The 20,478-nt window shown below is 28.6% G+C and overlaps 1 protein-coding gene across 2 annotated transcripts in view; it reads left to right on the top strand.

Annotated features, from left to right (window-relative positions):
- Window positions 1–1,510: 1,510 nt before the first annotated feature.
- Window positions 1,511–20,478, top strand: part of LOC142325390 (fibroblast growth factor receptor homolog 1-like) — a 194,376-nt gene continuing 175,408 nt past the window's right edge. Inside the window, exon 1 of one of the 2 annotated variants that reach the window (XM_075367110.1) lies at window positions 1,511–1,844. The gene's annotated coding sequence lies outside the window, so the exon portion shown is untranslated. The remainder of the gene's footprint in view (window positions 1,845–20,478) is intronic. The other variant, XM_075367111.1, reaches the window with a different exon arrangement.

The following is a 20,478-nucleotide window of genomic DNA, read 5'->3' as shown; positions in this document are numbered from 1 at the left end:
TTCCCTAATGTTTAGTCTGGATAATAATTTAGGGAAACAGATGTCTCCTGCTTATACGTTACTTAATTTTTAATCCCAGGTTTCCCGGTTTAGGCGGTTAAAAAGCTATTATTCCAGATGGGAAAGCTATCAGGTTACATAAACATTAAAACTGGTTAGCAAAAAAAAAAAAAAAAACAATTAAAATTTGTAACATTAGTGTAACTTTGAATTCATTCTGGTGTAATGGATAGTTAGTTGAGTTGATTATGGAAGTTAAAGAAAGTTAAGTTTTGAGAAGTAAAATGTTTAGCTACATAAGAAATATTGATTACGTAATTGGAAATAATTAGCTGCCCTCTCCCCCCACACATACACATTCACACACATACTCCCCCATTAACCTGTACAGTTTTTTAATTACAGTACAATTATTTGGTTCTTGTTAGAAGCATTAAATCATTAATCTATTGCACAATGTTTTAATTTTTGTTTATTTTTTATTCCTTACTACTACGTAATGTATTTTAATACAAATATAATGATACACCATTACTTCTAAAAATAAATTTACTAAATAAAATTACATTAAATATATTAATCTCGTATCTCAGTATTATATAATTAACTTCTCGTAACATATATAGTCAGATATGACTTCTTTGCCACACTAGTGGTGGGAGATAAGCATTACAAATAACTTGCTCACATTCATTTCAATACTGTAATATAAATTTAAAAATACATAAGGTCAACAATAATCAGGTCTTGCATATTATTAGTAAGTTAGGTGATAACTTAGGTTGCTTATTGTCACACAGTAAATTAAATAAATTTTATTCACCTCACTTATTTTTATTAAGAATTTAATACATATTCTTATTTTATCGTTAAGAATATATATGTATACAAAGTAATATGTTTTACTTTTTAAAAGTAAATTATATTACTGTATTTCTCTTACTTAGATAAATATAAACTTTTTATCAGAGGCAAAGAAGTCGTTACCATGATGTATTAATTTATCATAATTCCTGTTTTCTTCTTTTTGTTAAAAAGTACATGTTTTTTTAATTAGTTATATAATATATTGGCTAACCATTACAGAACGATAGGTCAACTTTATTATGCAAACGTATTAAATTATATGACCTTGAAAACAGTAAAATTACTTTCTCATAAGCTTAATCACACAATACTAGCTGACTAATTAATGTATTATAGAGCAATAAACATTTTTTTTAAATATATCGTGAATGATTTTTATTTTTTTATTTTATCAGCTATTATTAGATCATTTTTAATTATTTGCAATGTACATATAATGATCAAATTATATATTAATTCATTCAATGACTTTTTACTTTTTTTTAAATTATTTATTTTCTTGTTTATTACATCATATATATAGTACACCGCATTATATGAGATAAGTTTGGTGAATATGTTTATATAGGATCAAGAGTGCGTGCGCACCCCGATTGATGGAAGGGATTTTTTGTTGTGGGGAGGAGATTGGAGCAGAATTGTGTAGAGAAACACAGTGGCTCAAGGCGCTGTTTGTCTGTCTGTGCTCCAGGCGATTGAAGGAGACTCTTTAGTCTAGCATCATCACATACCGCAGTCGTAGTATAAAAGAGTGCGCCGCGATAGAATAGTTCTCATTAGTTTGCATTTTACGAGTTTTTAAGTTAATATTATTTGTATAAACAAATAATAGATTATACTGTGAAAAACTTATTTGGTGTTTAGTTTTCCTGTTTTTTTTTTTTGTTTTATTCATTAATTGTTTGTTAAAAATACATTGAATGCAAAAGAAATTGTGAAATATTTAAAGGAATTACCCTGAATATCCATCAAATCTGGTAAATATAAATTTAAATGCACTTTATTTATAACTGCATGTTATAGTCAGAATTATGTTTAGTAGCCGGTCTAATTTTAGATATTAGCAAATGAATTTCTAGTTATTTCTTTTTTCGTCAACTAATTCATTTTAATATAATATTCTTTATTGAATATACTCATTTATTACTAAAGTAGATTCGTAAATCTTTATAAGTATAATTCTAAAAAAAAGTTCACAAATATATATATATATATATATATATAGATACACGCCTATAAGTATCCGTGTCATTACATGTGATAGGATGTATCAATTTTTATATAAAATCCTACAGTAATGTTAAGCTGTCCTATGTCAACAATAATATGATGAAATACAGTTATTTTCCTCACATAAGCATTCACAACTGATTACTATTGCAGATAACAATGAATGTATTTATCACTTTAAAATGCATACAACTGCATCATCATAAAACTACAAATTACTCTCGATGAGTCAGTTTACCTCTTGCCGTAGAATACTGTGTTACACCGTTTAAATCAGACTTTATTGACGAACTACATTTTCTTAATTACGTCACACATTTGACTCTGACTCATCTTTTCAATTTTTTTTAACTAATTTTAATAAATTAGATTTATTGTATTCCTAGTCTTTAGTTGTCGTTTTATTCATATGTCTACGTTCTGTTTCATAATAAATAAATAACTCTGTCTGTCTCTCTCTCTCTCTCTACACAAACACACACACATACGTATCTTTTTTAAAGATAAACATGTTTGATTTGAATCAATTTAATTTGAATCACGTTTGATTAAATTATTTTGAAGACATATTTTAGTTGTAATATAATTGCATATACATTTACCTATTTATTTATTATTATTTTTTTTAATTTTGATTTATCTTTTTATCATCAGTCATATGATTAGATTCGTATAGTGGTCTATATTCCCTGCTAATATTTTTCATTATTAGAAACACGATTAACTTCACCTTTCTTTAGATAACTTGACCTTAGTCCTCAAAGACAACAGTTAAAAAATGATTATCAATTAAATGGATAGTTCTGAATGATTTCAACTGTTTTTGTATGTTGATATTGTAATTTTACATTATCAAAGAAGAGTTGTAGTGAATATAAAGCACTCCAATGAATATTATTTTTGTCCAATGAATCTAATTTATTTATTGATGTTATTTGATATAAGAAAATTTGTTGTTTTTTAAATAATAGGATAATATATTTAAAAAAAAATAAAATAAAAGAATGTATATATTTATTTAATATATGAATTTGTTATTCAGTAATCTATTAAATTTATTTTTTTAAATTTATTTTAATTTTCCTAATGTATACCTTACAATCTATTATAAATGGTGATAAAATATTAAACAAATTATATACATTTAGTCATTTTTTATTGATACTGTTATTAGTCAAAAATAAATCGGTTATCTATACTAATCAATTTTTTAATTAATATTAGATTTAATAATTTTCTTAATTTTACATAAATATCATCACGGTAAATCACAGCTATTGTAATAAAAAATATTTTCTCTTATTCAAAATAAAGATTACGTAAAATATTTAAATATCTATTGTAAACGGAGACAAGGAAACAAGTTTATTACTATAATGTAAATAATATTAATTGTGAATTATTAACTTAATAATTTAAATACAAGACAAATAAAAACAATTTTTTTACTTACTAATAGTACTAATTACTTAAAATTCAGTCTTTGTTCTGTTTAAATATTTACTTACAGTAAAATTAAATGAACACACACACACACACACACGTCTAATGTATAAATGCGAAAGTTTGTGGTGGGGTCTGTCCGTTTGTAACAGCATCACGCAAGAACCAACCAACCGATTGCTTTCAAATTTTCTGGACACATTTGTGTTATCCCAGGAAAGGTTTAAGGCCATAAATCGAGGTGCTAACCCTTAGGTTGTGGGTTTACCTCGACAAAAATCTGTGTACTTTATTTACTAATATTCTTTCTTATAATTTAGTTTTCTTTTTCAGGTATTTGTAAAGTCTGTTATTTCTAAGTAGAGTCTGTTATTTCTGTAAAGTCTGGTATTTGTTTGTTATTTCTCAGTATTATTCTCACAACCATGAGGATAATGAACGCAACGGGGTTCCAGAGGGCCTGATTGGCTATACAAATATATATATATATATATATACATACTATTTCGTTTCATAATGGCAGCTGCTGATTTTTTTTTAGATAGGAGAATGGAAAGAGTGTGGTTCAGGGGAATCTTCCATCGCCAGGCCACCGATACATGTTCTCCCTTTACTCTTGACGCTTACTACTTCTAACGTTTACTGGCTAGACGGGAAGAGCGAGCGAAGCGATCCCTTACTGGCTCTACATAATATATATTTGTTTAGTGAGAGATAGAAAGAGAAAGAGACTTACGAGTATGCACACATTTTTTTTACACATATACGTTTTTTCATATGCTGTAGTCTACTTACATATCGAAATTTAAATAGGACAATTTTTTTTCGTTTTAATAAATCTCAAGTAAATAAAGTATCTGTACATTTTTTTATTACATAACAAAATTAAATTTTTCCTTTTTTAATGAATTCACAAAAAAAACCTTTACAATTATTTACTTACAAGTTTCCCTTTCAGCCCGATAACCAATCGCGTTCCCCATTTGTTAAATATAAAAAAACTTGAATCCTAAAAGTGAGAATGTTAAATTTCAAACTGTTTACAATTGATAATATTGAAAAAAAATTATTTATTAAACATCAGCAGTTAATCTCTGTGGTGGATTGGTAGCGTCTCGATCTTTGATTCTGAGGACTAGTTCGAATTCCGATCAGGCATGGTATTTTTCATACGCTAAAAAATTCCATCTGACAAGATACCAAAGGGGTCGATGCCGGCAATCAGTATTGCTATTATTTATTTATTTTATGAATGTTTTTATTCGTGTAATGAATATTAAATTTTTCAATTTTTCTGTTTTATAAAATACGGAAATATGAAAATGATGCTATAGTCGTTTAATAGTATTTAAATGTCTTTTTTTACTTCCAAATTGACCCAGTATTAAAAAAAAAATACACAATTTATTTCCCTCACTTAAGCATTAATATATTTTTCATTCTCATTATGTATATAATTATTATTTATTTATTTCTGTAAGAATAATAAAACAAAATATAGAATCTTTAAGAGCACCTCTCTAAAAATATTGCCATTTTGTAAAATATTAACATATTTTTTCACAGTACATATTAGAATAAGAAAAATCAACCTTCTTTTTCATATATCCTGTTGGGGGGGTGTTTGAAAACTATGATGTAACATGATACTTAGCTATCTATGTAATATGAAGCCCTATCGATCAAGTAGCTACCAGATATATTTATTTATAAATAAAAAGTTCTAAGATAGGTGCTTGGGTTTTGGATTGGAATTTTTTGATTGCTTTGAGTATTGGATTGGCATTTTATGTCACCAATAATTCTCATGATTTCTCTTTTTTTGTAATTAAAATATACGAGATAAAAGTAATAAACTTATTATTATTACAATATATTTATTTGATATACAAAAATAAAAATGATTGTTTTTTAATTAAATACAACTGTAAATAAATTATTTTAGATAGATTTAAGAGTTATACATTATTCGAAACAAGGTCAATAATTCTTTTTTTTTTTTTATAATTTTAAACCATATATGTTAATGTGAGTTTGTATGTGGAAGCATGGGAAAATTTTTTAGCGAACGAATAATACCAACTCTGACTAGAATCGAATGCTAACTTTTTAGTTGAATAGCCTAGACACTAATATAAGCTACTCCGCGAACTAGTATTCTCATGTTACGTTATCACACTCATTACCCGTGTGATGCAGTACATTATTTACATACAATTATATAGTATACATGAATTAACTTACACGATCTAAGCATTTATTTATTAATTTAATCTATTAAGTTACGTATGAGAACAAGTATATCTCGACATACTCATACTACTCGGGTATATACATACACCAAGACCAGTACCATAAACTTACGAATAATAGGCATTCATTATCTTTATACACACATTAAAAGAGTTATTGAATGAACGGAACTGATAAGTAAGATTTATGTATTAAAAGTACTTTATTATTAGCTATCAATTGTAAATTTATTGATATTTTTCGCGGAAAATGAGAACATCCACGCGCATTTATTTAATATAAAAAAGAAAAATAATAACATCTATTGGAGGTTTACAGACTACTCGTTTTTAATATTTATTTAATAAGTTTGAGGTTATGAAAATATTTAAGGTCAGAAGTTGTTACATCGTCATTTGTTTTGAATCATGCAAATCTTAAGAATTTCATACTCTTAATGAAAGCGTAAAATAGACAGTAACTAAATATTTTATTAAGTAGAATGAATTTGTTTCTATTGTTCTGTTATAATTAATGTTATTAAAAAAAATGATTGTACATTTTTGTAACTTTTCAGAGATAAGAATTTATTAAAATCTTTGAGTAGGTATATAATAATAATTGACTGAATAAAAAAGTAAAGCTCATCAAAAGTTTAGTAAGATTAAGTGCCTCTTCCTTTATTAAGATATATTAAATGAAGTCCTTAATAAATTACTACCTATTTGTTTGACATCACTTAGGTGATTTGCGAATTGCCTAGTGTTAAGTTCACGGCGTTGCCGAATTTTCCCGGTTACAAATATAACCCCGTATTAAAAATTTAAAAAAAATTTAAATATAACCCACGTATAGCCAAATAAAATCACTTGTTCTTCATAAATATTATAGATATTCCTTTTTTTATGATTTTGTTCGTTTCATCTGTGTTTACTGCATTATTACATCTGTATTCATATATCGTGAGTTCGATGAACAAAAATTTATTGGATTATTTCAATCTGTCTATTGGAAATTTACGCAATAGATTAATTTTAAATATTTAGATACCTTAGATATTTAGAACATGTTAGGGAAGTTTTTTGTGGCAAATATTATTAAGGAAGTTTTAAATCAAAAATAAACAAATTTTCAAGAATTTTAAAAATATTTTTTAAATTCAAATTTGGTTCTACCTTGTCTAAAAAAAAAAAAACAAGGTACAATTTTATTTGTTACTTATGTTACATTTTAACGAAATTATTTCAACAAATAATGTATGAATGAGCAGGTTCTGTTGTATTTATCTTTTATATTTTCATCCGTTTGTGATCCGTTTATGGCTAAATGCGTTTTCCGATTTTTAAGAAAATTTTTCATAAGTTTTCTTATTATTAAGCGGAATGACTATCTAAAATGTTATTTCTATAATCTACAATTTTAATTCTATTTACATAAATTTTTTTGTTTAAAAATGGCGAGCAGTAAAGCTGGAAAATCGCGGATCGTTAGCCTTCATTTTCTTTGTTACCACTTTCCGGATGCTGATTGTTTATTTTACTTTTTAAATATTAACTTTATTTTATAAATTGTGGTGAAGAGATTTTAATATTAATAACAAAAAGTAAAAAGAGATTTAATGAAATTACCTCCAGTCATCAGTCGGCGATTTGCGGAATCTGTAGGAGTACTTAAGGTATCACTAATACGTGAAGTTTATTAATATTTTGGCAATAAATAAATCTTCCACAATCAACATGATCGATAATTTTATTTTTATTTTATTTATTTATTTTTTCATTTTATTGTACAGTTTCGTTCTATTTAAAGAACTACTTATTAAATCAATAAATATGAGTCTAGTCTATTCATATAATATCTTTTCTTTTTCCTGTTTAGCCTCCGGGAATTACCGTTCAGATATCACTTCAGAGGATGAATGAGGATGATATGTATGAGTGTAAATGAAGTATAGTCTTGTACAGTCTCAGTCCGACCATTCCTGAGATGTGTGGTTAATCGAAACCCAACCACCAAAGAGCACTTGTATCCACGATTTAGTATTCAAGTCCGTATAAAAGTAACTGCCTTTACTAGGACTTGAACGCTGGAACTCTCTACTTCCAAAATCAGCTGATTTGGGAAGACGCGTTCACCACTAGACCAACCCGGTGGGTTTATTCATATAATTCTAGTATTATTTACATAACATTTGATAAACTTTTGTTGTAAACATTTTCCGGTATTTTGATCCAAGTTTTCCCTTCCTTTCCTTATATAAATCATTAAAATATAAATTTTGAGATAATATAGTTGTTTTGGCGGGAAACATTTCAAAGCACATAATCTTTCCAATGTTCACATTAAATTTGGTACAATTGTTTATAGACATTGCTATACTTGTAGACTTCATTAGATTTCAATCACCTTTTAAACTATCAACTTTGTATGATAAGTTAAATATTTTTTATATCTTTCATGTTATAAATTTATATTATTAACGTGTCTTACATGTTAGGTGTGTTTTTTGTTTTTTAACTTCAGCGGAATTTTTTCTTCATTAAACACGTGTTCTTACATTATATTAAAGATTTAAAAGTTAAAGCGTATTTGATACACTTATTATTTTTGTTACGATGATGTAACAGTTTCAATTTAATAATAATTAAAGAAACCTTGTCAAAGTGATATCTTTAAGTTTTATTCATCGCGGTAAAATATATAAAACTGAAGTTAGTATCTTCCTTTTATGCATTACGTAATACGCAAAGCAATTAACATGATGTTTTAAATTAAAACGAATTGAATGGATGTTTTATTCTACTTATATTAATTATTATTAATGAATTCCTAATGGTTATTAAAAAAATATATATTTTTATAAATTACATTTTTGTTTTATTTCTTCATTATCTAGGACAACAGTTATGAATAAGTTTTTAATGTATTCACATCTACATTAGTAAATGCATTGATATTTTTTTATTTGTTATTAAAAAATTAAAAACCTGACAAATCCCTCCCCCCCAATAATAGCTTTATATTTACCTAAGAACGTATATTACATTATTGACTACTATAAAAACCATATTATTTTCTTTCTGATTTATTTACTTTTGTGTGTTAAATCTGTTTCACTAAAAATTTTCTTGTTTTTAAGTTTATAATAATTTTACTGCTCTACAATTTTATTACGGACCTTCACAATTTCAATTCACATATTTTTACTCTTTTTTTTAAAGAGATATCAGGAGGTCTATCTTTATTCGATAAATACCTAAGAACTATCTGAAATATTGAAATCTTTGTTCAGTGATCGTATTGAAAAATACTCCCCCGTAATAGGCCAATAGATAAATCCATCTCCTCATACCATATAAATAGTAAGGATTCAATAAATCTGAAGGTTTCTTCACGCTTTCTAAATCCTTCCAGGTAATGAATATCCATCTCTCTCACAATTCTTGTAAAGTTTAGGATATTTATGATGTATAATAGTGTCTTTTTTCGATTAAAGTCAACTGAGAATCTTACACTTCCTAAATCAAACAGTATGGCCATCTTCAGAATTGTGTAGTGTATGGAAATAACCAGTTGAATTATAAATAGTTCAGGCAGAAATAAATATCTGGTATATCTTACGAGCACTGTAAACAATTACTTTTCAGTCACTATTTCATGAATAAGTTTTTAATATTTAAACGTATGGAATAAAACATGGAATATCTAAAAATATATTCAGTGTTCAAGAGCAGGAAAGTCATATCTAAATTTTTTATAAAATATTTCCAATTGAGATTGTTTTTAGATCTGGCTTTACCAGTATTGGGTAACAGCACTGTTGAAGTACTGCAGTAATTATTGCATTGAGGTAGTTCAGAATGTTGTGGAGACTATAATCTCCCGTAATAGGCTAATAGATTCTCTCAAACCATATAAATACCAAGGATCTATAAATATGAGGGTTTCTACACTTTTCCTAAACACTTCTAGGCATTGGATCTTCCCCACAATTCCTGTACAGTTTAGGATACTTATAAAAATGATAAGGGCATAATATTAATGATTACCTCAAAATGACATAGGATATATCATAAGCATTAAAATAAAACCAGATAAAGAGCATTTTTAACTGCACCATAACTGCACCAGTTTTCATTTAATTCCAGTTTCCAATTCATCATACAAACCAATAATTTCTTACGAGTTATTTTAATCTAATAGGTTACAAGAGGACTGTTATGTTCTAATACCTCCTAGAGGACTGGCTGGAAGTCTTAGCTCTTTTACATTGAGCACTGAACATTATTAGACTGAAATCAGGTACGAAAAATGGATATAACATTTTTAAAAATACAATATTTTAGACCACTTCAATGACAAGTAATATGCATTTCATGATTCTTTTTTCTTTATAGCATAATTGGTTACACATTTTCTTCTCTGTACAACTTTTATGTTGAAGCAATTGAAATTGAACTTTATCAAATTACACAAAACACTTAATTTATATACAGAATTAAAACCTCCTCAATTTTTTCATTAGTGACTTAAAAGATTCGAGAATCTTTTTTAAGATTCTCATCTAATCTTTTTGTGAAACCTTATAATATTTCTGATATCTGGTTACACCCTATTTCTCTAATTGTCTATTTTCTACGTTTTAGTTTTCATATTATTTCACTGGTTTTAATTTCTGCACTTACCTCTAATTTCCAATTTTACTTACCCTTTATTCCTTAAAAAGTGACCCAATTGTATTTTATTAGATTTTTCTACATAATTCATTCTTCAGAGATCTGTACTGGACATAGATTCACTGAAATCCAAGATTTATAAACAATAGATATGCATAGATATAAATGTGAAATAGTGGTGGCTTCATTTGAGATGGTTAATTATGCTGAATGACTATTGTAGAAGCATCCAGATATCATTTGGATCTTTGTTGATAGAAGATATCTCTATTATTTGTTCGTATAGTTAATGCACTAGTGCGCAGTGTATTAAAATATTACGTACGTAATATTTTACACATCATATTTTTGGGTCTATCGGGTAATAAATTACAGTATACAAAATTATTATTATTATAAGTTCAGAATTTATAAAAGGTTTTTTCAAATACGTCCTGTTACGAAAGAATTAAAGGATTCGGTTTTAATGAAGGTTTTATTATTTGTTTTGCAACTTTGAGTTGATAAATAATTGAAATTAACACATAAATGAAGATAAGTTCAAAAATTATATGAAAATGAAAAATTGGGTTATTTGAAAGCCTGAATTAGTCATAAAATTACTAAATAGTTATAATTACGTCATTTCATAATAAAAAAAAAACTATTGTGACCAAACCAGTTAACTATGAGAAAGTTAATGGATATCTATAGTTATAGACCGTGAATATTCTGAGCGCTGTACCACGCCATGGGAACAATCTATACGTATAAATGTTATTCTGATGTACTGAAATGATTTTGGTTTTGTTTTAATTATTTTCTTTATCGGTTTTAATTTATTTCTTTTACTAAAGAAAAGAAAAGCTTTTTAATACGCAATGAAATTAAAGAAACTTGTATTACTTATAGGTATGGCGTATATATAGTATAACCTATTTCGTCACACACTACTTATAAAGTTTAGACATTGCCATTGATATATCTACTATAGTTTTTATTATCCTATTATTTATACTATTACTATTAAAAATGCTGGACAGGGATGGTTTGGATTATAAGATGCTACGTATCTTATAATGTAGTGTTATACTAAGAAGGATGGATGTGCTGTTATTTTTAGCATTAAACAAAGTCGAGTGGCGAAGATTCACTCGCTCACTCACTCTATGATTCTTGAAAATACAACTAAAAAAGTTTCTTGAACCCAACAAAAACTTCCATTTCCACGTCCCAATATTATTAAAAGCATCTCTAAAAAAAAAAATACACACACGCGCAAACGCATCACTTATATTTAACAACAATATTTATTGACGAACCAAAATGTTATTCTGTCCCTTTTATATTTTTAGATTAAAATAGTATCATCCATTTCAATTATTTTTACTTCTTTTAATAGTAACTCGTATTGGCTCGTACAAAAATAAATGTATATATAAACTTATAGATTCCTTTCAGATAGATTGATAGTATAGCAGAGTAAATATATGTAAAAATAATATTGTGTGATTGTGTGTGAGTGAAGTTGAGAGAGGGGGTAAATAAACACTAAGAAATAAAAATGTTTATTTTGAAGACAGAAAAAGAGAAAAAAAAGTAGAATTTAAGAAACATGATATCTTTTTTGATCTAAACTTTTTTTAACTTTGTTATTAAATTGACTGGTGATTTGACCTTCTCCTTTACTGTGATCAGCTGTTGTTTTATTTTAGATTTAAAATTGTCACTCATTTTAGATTTAAATAGAATATTGCTTTGTAGCTTTTACGGGAAGGCATGTTTATCATTACTATGTTTCATAAAAAGGAATTTTCTTGTAATGGCGTGTGGTAAGAAATTTTATTAAAAGTTTTCGTTTATTATCTCACAATCAATGATATCCAGCTCATTCTTTTAAGTAACTTACGTTTAAACTTACATTTAAAAAAAAGGGCCAAACCTGAAATCAAAATCTTCTTTCTTTTTCTTAATCCCTTAAGCTTTGACCCTTTCACTAAAACCACTACATATCCGCACCAGTACAGTGATTTTCACTTAATTCCAGTCTCCAGTTCAAAATTTACATACAAATCAATAATTCTTTACGAGTATTTTAATCTAATAGGTTACAAGAGGACTATTATAGTATAATAGATCCTAGAGGACTGGATAGAAATCTTAGCTCTTTTAAAATAAGCACTTAACATTACTAGACTGAGATCAGTTACGAAAAATGAATAAAAAATATTAAAAGAATGCAATTTTTTTAGACCATTTCAACGATAATTAATATGCAGCTAGCATTTCAACATGATTCTTTTTTTTTTTTTTAGCTTGATCGGTTAAAACTTTTCTTCACAGTACAACTTTTCAGTTGAAGCAATTGGAAATGAACTTTTATCATATTACACATAGTCATACAACTCAACAACATGATTAAAAACGTAGTCACCTTTCTTCCAATAATGTAATGCATATCAGAATAAAGCGTTCAAGACGCTATCTTCCTTTTCGAAAGTTTCTTTAGTTGTTTCATTCGTATAACAAAACTATTTGGAGGATACTCATTAACGTATTTACAAATTTTTCATAAATTTATTGAGATGGTATGTTTATCATTACAATGTTTCTATAAATTTAAAGAAATTTCTTGTAATGGAATGCGGTAAGAAATCTTTAGTGGCAGTTTTTTTTTAATTATCTTATAGTCAGTGGTATCTAGCTGATTTTCTTAAGTAACTTTTTCATCAAAAGTCTGACAAACTTTTGTTTCATGCAAAGTTTTGCATAAAAAATTTCTTCTCTTAAGCAACTTTTGTCTTTGCATCATTGTTTTTTGTATTTTTACCATGTACTTGCGTATTTATGTTTTACTACTTTACTACAGAACTTATAGTAATCGAGTTTGCTATTAGTCTGAAATATTAACTTTCAAACAACTAAATAAAAATAAATGGATTGAAATTTCATTAGATGTAAATAAGAAATGAATGAAAAATCAAAACTGACTCTAAACTAAATAGTCTTCAATCTAGTGTTAATATAAACTCTAATTGTTGTTAAATTCTAATGTAAATTTTTTTAAGTTCGTGTGTAAATGTAAAAGATACTAAATTCTAATTTTAGTTTTTTCGCCTCTTGAAACGGAACGTAAGAATGTCGGGGGATATTTTACCCCTTATTCATTGCAGATCCTGAAAATTAGTCCATTTTTGCTGGGTCTTTCTATTTATCTGGAGGGTATTCAATTTCTTTTAGCGAAGATTATAAGTTAATTTTTTTAGTTTAGTTTATTTTCTTTCGTTTGAGACAAACTCCGTTCACCTCAAACTTAAGATTGGGTTCCGATCCTTTATAGATAATGCTTGCGAAGTATTTTACTTGGGTTATTCCTTGGGAAATTAGCAATATATTTCTGTTCTTCTCCCGACACGATTCTCCTTCTGTCCGTCCACTGAAGGCTTTGAGGAACTAGTGGTGTTCGGCCTAGCAGAAATACGCCTGATCGGGCCCTAGTTTTTGGAGACCCCAGTGCACTCCCTTTGCGGAAGGAGTCACATGTAGTGTCTGTATGTGGTTGCCTGACTGGTAATTGTAAGATAAATGAAAGATAGGAAATCTAGGTTTTGAGATTCTTCTTATTCCTGCAGTCTGGGTGGGTTGAATCTGTTGTCGTGGTACACCCTTCTTTCTTCTTTCAGGTCTTCTTCGTGTTTTTTGCCTGACTCTCTCCGTGTTTGTTGATTGTAAATATTTACAACCGTAAACTTTTAAAATACTTGTGTGTGAGCCCTGAGAAGGGCATCACTGTGAAGACTGCAGGCATCTTCGTTCTTTCTTTTCATTCCCAGACGGCTGCTGGATTTCTTCTCCATCCTTTGTCTGCTGTCTTCTGTTGGTCTTCTTTTTCTTCTTCACTTTTTGGATATAGGGTTAGCGGGAGGACTTAGTATTAATATTGAATGCATTTGTTCGAGTACGCGAAAGGCTGAAGCATTTGCTTGTTGTTGAAATTCCACGGGTAATGCCAACAGAACAAAACTTTCGTTATTTATTTTAGACACACATGTATCTAAGAAGAGTTTGGAGAGATCACAAAGCCAGAAAGGTGTCCTTGGTGCAGTCCCTGTGGTACCAGTAACAAACCTCTTTCGTCTATTTTTATCGAACAAAATCGAAATCAAATACAAATCTATTTCATCTTGTCCGTTTCTCTCAATATATATATATATATATATATTTTAAGTTATTTCGTTTGTTATATACTCTATCGATTTGATTAATTGTAGCATAAACAGAAAAATTATTTACTTTCAAACGTTGATTTAGAATAGTTTAATGATAAAGTATTAATTTTCTGATTCTTATACTGATATTACAGCTATTTGCGGTCAAGATCAGTGATTAAAATTAAAATGATATACTAAAAAATTCTTTTACTTTTCACTTCAATAAGTTATTGTGTCATTGATTCTGAAAGTTGATAATAATCGACCCTAAATTCTATATTCTATCTTACCTCTAAAATAACCACTGGGATTAAGATTCTTTTCTCTACCTAATCCACTTTATCAGCTAATTAGAGTGTGATATTTGCCTCAAACGAATTAAATTTATCGTAGTAAATTCTATATAAATATATTAGTATTCAATATTATACCACAATAACATTCCAAATATGTAGATCATCATTAATATTCTGTTCTTAAATCATACGAATATAAAAATCTAGCGGTTTCTGATAGTCTGTTGCTCTTTCACGCAAAAACTACTCAACCGATTAAGCTGATTTCTATATGAACATAGGTTTTATAACTGGAAAGAACGTAGTACTAAGAACATAGAACATAGTTACGAAATATGCCACCGTTTTAAGATGGTGGCCATTTTAATGGCTAGCAGTAACAACCGAATATGTTTCTTGCCGATATTCAACTTTATTATGGCCAAACTGTTGCTCATATTAAATTCGGAAACCAGATTAAATTATCCACAAAAAAAAGTTTCTTTCTCTTTTTCGATATCTTTTAATTATCGAGAAAAGGAGCTTTAAAAATGCGACCGTGTGCGACATGGAGGCTCAAATAACACAGCCACTGCCACTGTTACTAAGCTTGCGAAGCGACGCGCTGCGATTGGCTGAACTTACCTTCGGTTACTTGAATAAAAGATATTGAAAAAATACAAATAAATAAATAACTAAAAAATGAGAAACGAAGTACAATCAATCACTTCCCGTGGTTTGTCGGGTAAAACTGTGCAAAACCCTTACGGGTGGGTAACCAGCTACAACTATTATTTTTAAGATGGGGCCGAATATTCTGAAACCGGCATACTTCCAATCACTCAAAGTTTCGAATCCTGTGCTGATCAAACTATTGCTCTGAAAAAATTTGCAATACACTGATAGTTTTTATAAATTGAACATCAGGCTTTAGTTATTGCTTATCAGTATTATTCTCACAAACATGAGGATAATGAACACACTGTAATCAACAGTGTACACAGTGGATAGACAGAAACCGACTAGTGTAAAATAAACTGTTTGAAATAAAATAGAATATTTTTGTGTGTGCGTGTGTTTCTCTCTCTCTCTCTCTCTTTCTTTCTTTCTCTGTATGTCTGTATGCAGCTATGTAGATTAGTGCGTGTTTGTAACTGTCAGTAGTTAAAATTTTAATAAATTAACGGTTATCTGAGATAATGTTTTATTTAAGAAGTTATTGAATTTTTCGGTCAAGTAATTTCTCAGTATGGATAATTATTTTATATCTAAATCCTCGTACTTGACCAAATATAGTATAGATTGACAAAATTAATTCTATATAACCACCTAACGGTAATAATAATATCTATATGATTGTTCCACTTAAAAGAATTTGGCTTTTGACTTACTAACTACTTAGAAATATTATTTACAATGACACTAAACTAGAAACATTGTTTAAATTTGTTAATCCACGTATTTCAATATTAGAAACAAGACAGTTTTTAATAGGTGTTTGTAAGTTGTTCCTATAAAAAAAAAGGTAAAGAGTTAAGCTAAACTGAATAGTAGAATGTATAAAATAAAATAATCTGAAGTTTTTGATTTTATTTACATAATAACGCCTATTTAATATAATAAAATAACTTTACAGACCTTGAATTTATATTTAATTGCCTATAATATATCCATTCTTTTTAACAGAATTAAAAAATTAATTAATCATTTAAATAATTAAAAACAGAAATCATATTTGATTAATGTTGATAAAAAAAATGTAAAATATTAATTTCAGATTACAGTATTTTTATTGCAAAATTTAATCTGCATTTACTGATATATGCTAGTAAAATGTAAAGTAAATTATAATTTTAATCTCTAGGTTTATAATTTCCCGATTAGCAACCTATTTTACTATTAAAAAACATTATTACGTTACTGAATTACCATAATTTAATCTATTTGATAGTTAGTAATAAAGTTTTCTTTTAATGTTATTCACACATAATATTTAATGTAAAATAATGATACGTGACACAATTTAGGAGAATTTTTAATTTTAAATATTTTACTTTGATTGTCTGGTAGATGATTAATGGTTAATCTGGTTATCATGTAAATCTAAGTTTTAATTTATATGTAAAAATGTTGTATTTTAAAAAAACATTAAAAATGCTAGTCAACAGATAAATTATAGGAGGCTAAATTTTATTTATTTATTATTTTTTAATGTTTACAGCTTTACTGAATTATATGTACTTATTATAATATTTATCTATTGTTTCATTAATTTTATTATAATGAATCAAAATTATCAATATACTGAGTAAGCAATATAAAACCAAATCATAAAGAAACCGCTACCCTACCTATTTATGAAAGTCCATCAAAAACCAGCGCGACTAGTGGATATATACTTTACTACTGATTGTTACTGTCGTTTGCCAGGTGGTTACGTATCAGTGCAGTATACTTTTAGTTGCAGTGCGGTTGTGTTTGTCTAAAATGCCTTATTCAGTCTCGGAGAGGATAGCTGTAATTGAGTGCTGTAATGTTTGTTCTGGATTGTTTGAAGAATCACGTCAAATATTCGTAGAAAAATTTCCGAAAGTCTGTATCCCAGCGAAGTACTCTTCACTAAATCGTGTATGCTACTGCATACACGATTTAGTTAAAAAAGGCGTACAACAGGTTCGGTTTCAAATGCAAAACGAAATAGGCACCCTTTCGTAAGGACTCCACAGGCTATTGCCGATATTGAAAGAAGAATTTCTACCAGTACATAAGATGCCACTTTCGAAGAATTCTACTATTCATATTTAATTTTATCGCGTAATTAACTGATAATGAAAAAGAATACAGCTTCTTCTAACAAGACGGATCAGTATTTCACTGAATTGCGATCATGCAGCTTTCAAAAATGAACGAGCTGTCAGCAGAGGACGGTGACCTCGATCCGCAGAGTTTCCTACTTATCTCATTCGATAGACAACTCTGGGGATGAACTGAAGGTGAACATTCAACTAGAGATCAACGCAATTGACAACAACGTTTTGCGTCAGACGACTCTCAATATAATCAGTCGTGCACAAAAGTGCATTGATGCCCAGGGTGGTCATTTTCAACATATTTTGTAACAATAAGGTAAATAAATGCAACATTTAAATTACGTTTTATGTTTTTTTTTTATTTAATTTATCCGTGTCATTCGTAAAATTTCATTCCAACATACCTACTGATTCTGCAGTGGTTACATTATGGGTTCGGTTTTATGTTTCTCACTCTGCATAATCCTACATTTCGATCCGACTTTGTCCGATATTTAAAATTTGTCCGTTATATAAAATTTTATATAACCATTCGATAGATAAATATTTCCTGGATTGATCCATAGGATATGCTCCCCACCAAAAACTATATAAACATAAAAAATGTAGTAAATATTAAGGACTCCTTATCATGTACAATTACAAAATAGTATCTTTTAGAATCCCACGAAAAAACATTAACGGAGATATATTCTCAATGATAACGGAAAGAATGTTTTGACCTCATTCACACAATTCGTCATTCTCACAATCCCTCAGATTATTTTTATCCAGGATAGAATTACCAAAGTGCTTATCGATGATTTTCTTCTGACCAGTTCAAATATATTCTATAACAACTTGCTTTTCTTTCAAATTGTAAAAGTATCTTTCCTGAAAGAAAAAAATAGACTTTTTTTTTCTCTTGTCCGTTCGCAAAGCTGTGAATGCGTGTCGAAATACATGTCAAACTAGAAACCAGACTAGAAAACCAGATTATCCTCGAAAACTGTTCACATAAATTTTACTTAAAATCTAAAAATAAATGGAAATTTCACTTGTTAAACAATCATCATCAGTAGACCAAATCAAAAGTATATAAAAATAAGTAAAAGATTTAATAATTAAATGACAATAATAAATATTAATTGGTAAATAAAAATTGCTTACAAAAACGAGTATTTCTAATAGTATTTTCTGAATAAGAGTAAAAAAAAGTACAAACTATGTCAGACAGTCCAAATAGAAAGAGGAAATTTAACCTCTTACATAATTTAAATAAATAAAAATTTATCTGAAGAAAGATGAATATTGCATTTATCTTACTTTGGTAAACCTTAAACCAATCAAATGGACATCCCATATTTTTTCACATGAACCGGTTTTAAGGAAGGGGATAACAGTTTAATGTTCTTAATATTGAAAAATTTCGTAAAAATATTTTTGATAAATTTATTTAAAATTCAAAAAGGTTAATTATAAAAGTTAATAACGAAAAGTAGTTCTTATATTTTTATTCCTCACTTGAGTAACACCGTTTTTATACATAAGTTTAACAAACTATGAATATTCCATTTAGTGAACAAATAAAAGAGATACATTCAGAACAATGAAAGCGAAATAATTAAAATTTTTGTAAGATATATCTAAACAAAAATTTAATAAAACAAAATAGTAAGATCGAGTAGAGATCTCATTCAAGTTACATCAAAAAAATATTAAAAAACAATTAAACTGAATTTAAAATGTTTTTTTCTTCTAAACGGTACCTTTACTGAAGAAATATCAAACAACTATATTTTACCAAAGAAAGGCAGAACAGAGATAAACACAAGTATAATGTTTTTTCCAAGATAATATTAAGTTATGCTTTGGTTTTATTAAAATTTGCTAAGCCCTTCTTACCCTAGAACAAAAAAATAGATTAAATATAAATATCACTAACCCCCCCCCCCCTACATGGAAAAACCCTTGAGACACAATTCTAGAGAGATGTCCAACGTTCTTATTACACACAGAAGAGCAAGTGGATTGCTCGATACTCTACTCTCGCCAAGTAGAAACGTCGCTGGCTAAGGTCAATCTACCTGTCACGTGATTATTTATAAATTTTTTGAACGGAAAGGACTAGAAAAAGCTGGCAGCCTATTGCAGAGATTCTTAGCAATATAGATGGGAACTAGTTCGGGAGTTCAATTACTATTAACTGCTTAGGACTTACACTGAAAATTATTATAATGTTATGTATGGTGGTACAGCACTATGTCACCTTTTAAGTTTCTATATGGATATCGATGTTTCACTTTAATTTCTGGCTGAGTTCTGGTTGTTTTAAGTTAAGATAGATGAACTTGAATTTATTGAGGGTATTATATTTTAATGATTAAAAAGTAAATGTAACTGCTAAATTATAAATCTGCGGGTCAACTGGAGGACTCGCAAAGACTAGGTGATTGCGCAGGACGAGGAAGCGAAGGAAGTCAGCAGGCTTCCTTCGCTTCCTCGCCCTGCGCAGGACGGCCGAAGGGATCTAGTAGATAGTAGAGTAGGAAGCTGGGTGGCTAGGGCCCGCCTGGACAGTTGATTGGCCGAAGGTAGGCGCTTTGGCAGCGAGCCACGGTTAATCAGATAAGAGGTGTCATTTTGTTAAGCTGTCGGCGGAACGGCGACTTCACTGCCGATAGGCATGGGATGCCATGCAGCTGTGAGGTGTAGCAGCGTTTTGACGAGGGCATTTTAGAACGAGCAAACGACACTGTCGGCGGGATGCGGCTGC

The sequence above is a fragment of the Lycorma delicatula genome, chromosome 5 (genome assembly GCF_047948215.1).
Source record: "Lycorma delicatula isolate Av1 chromosome 5, ASM4794821v1, whole genome shotgun sequence".
Lineage (NCBI taxonomy): Eukaryota > Metazoa > Arthropoda > Insecta > Hemiptera > Fulgoridae > Lycorma > Lycorma delicatula.
This window is presented reverse-complemented; position numbering and strand designations above follow the sequence as displayed.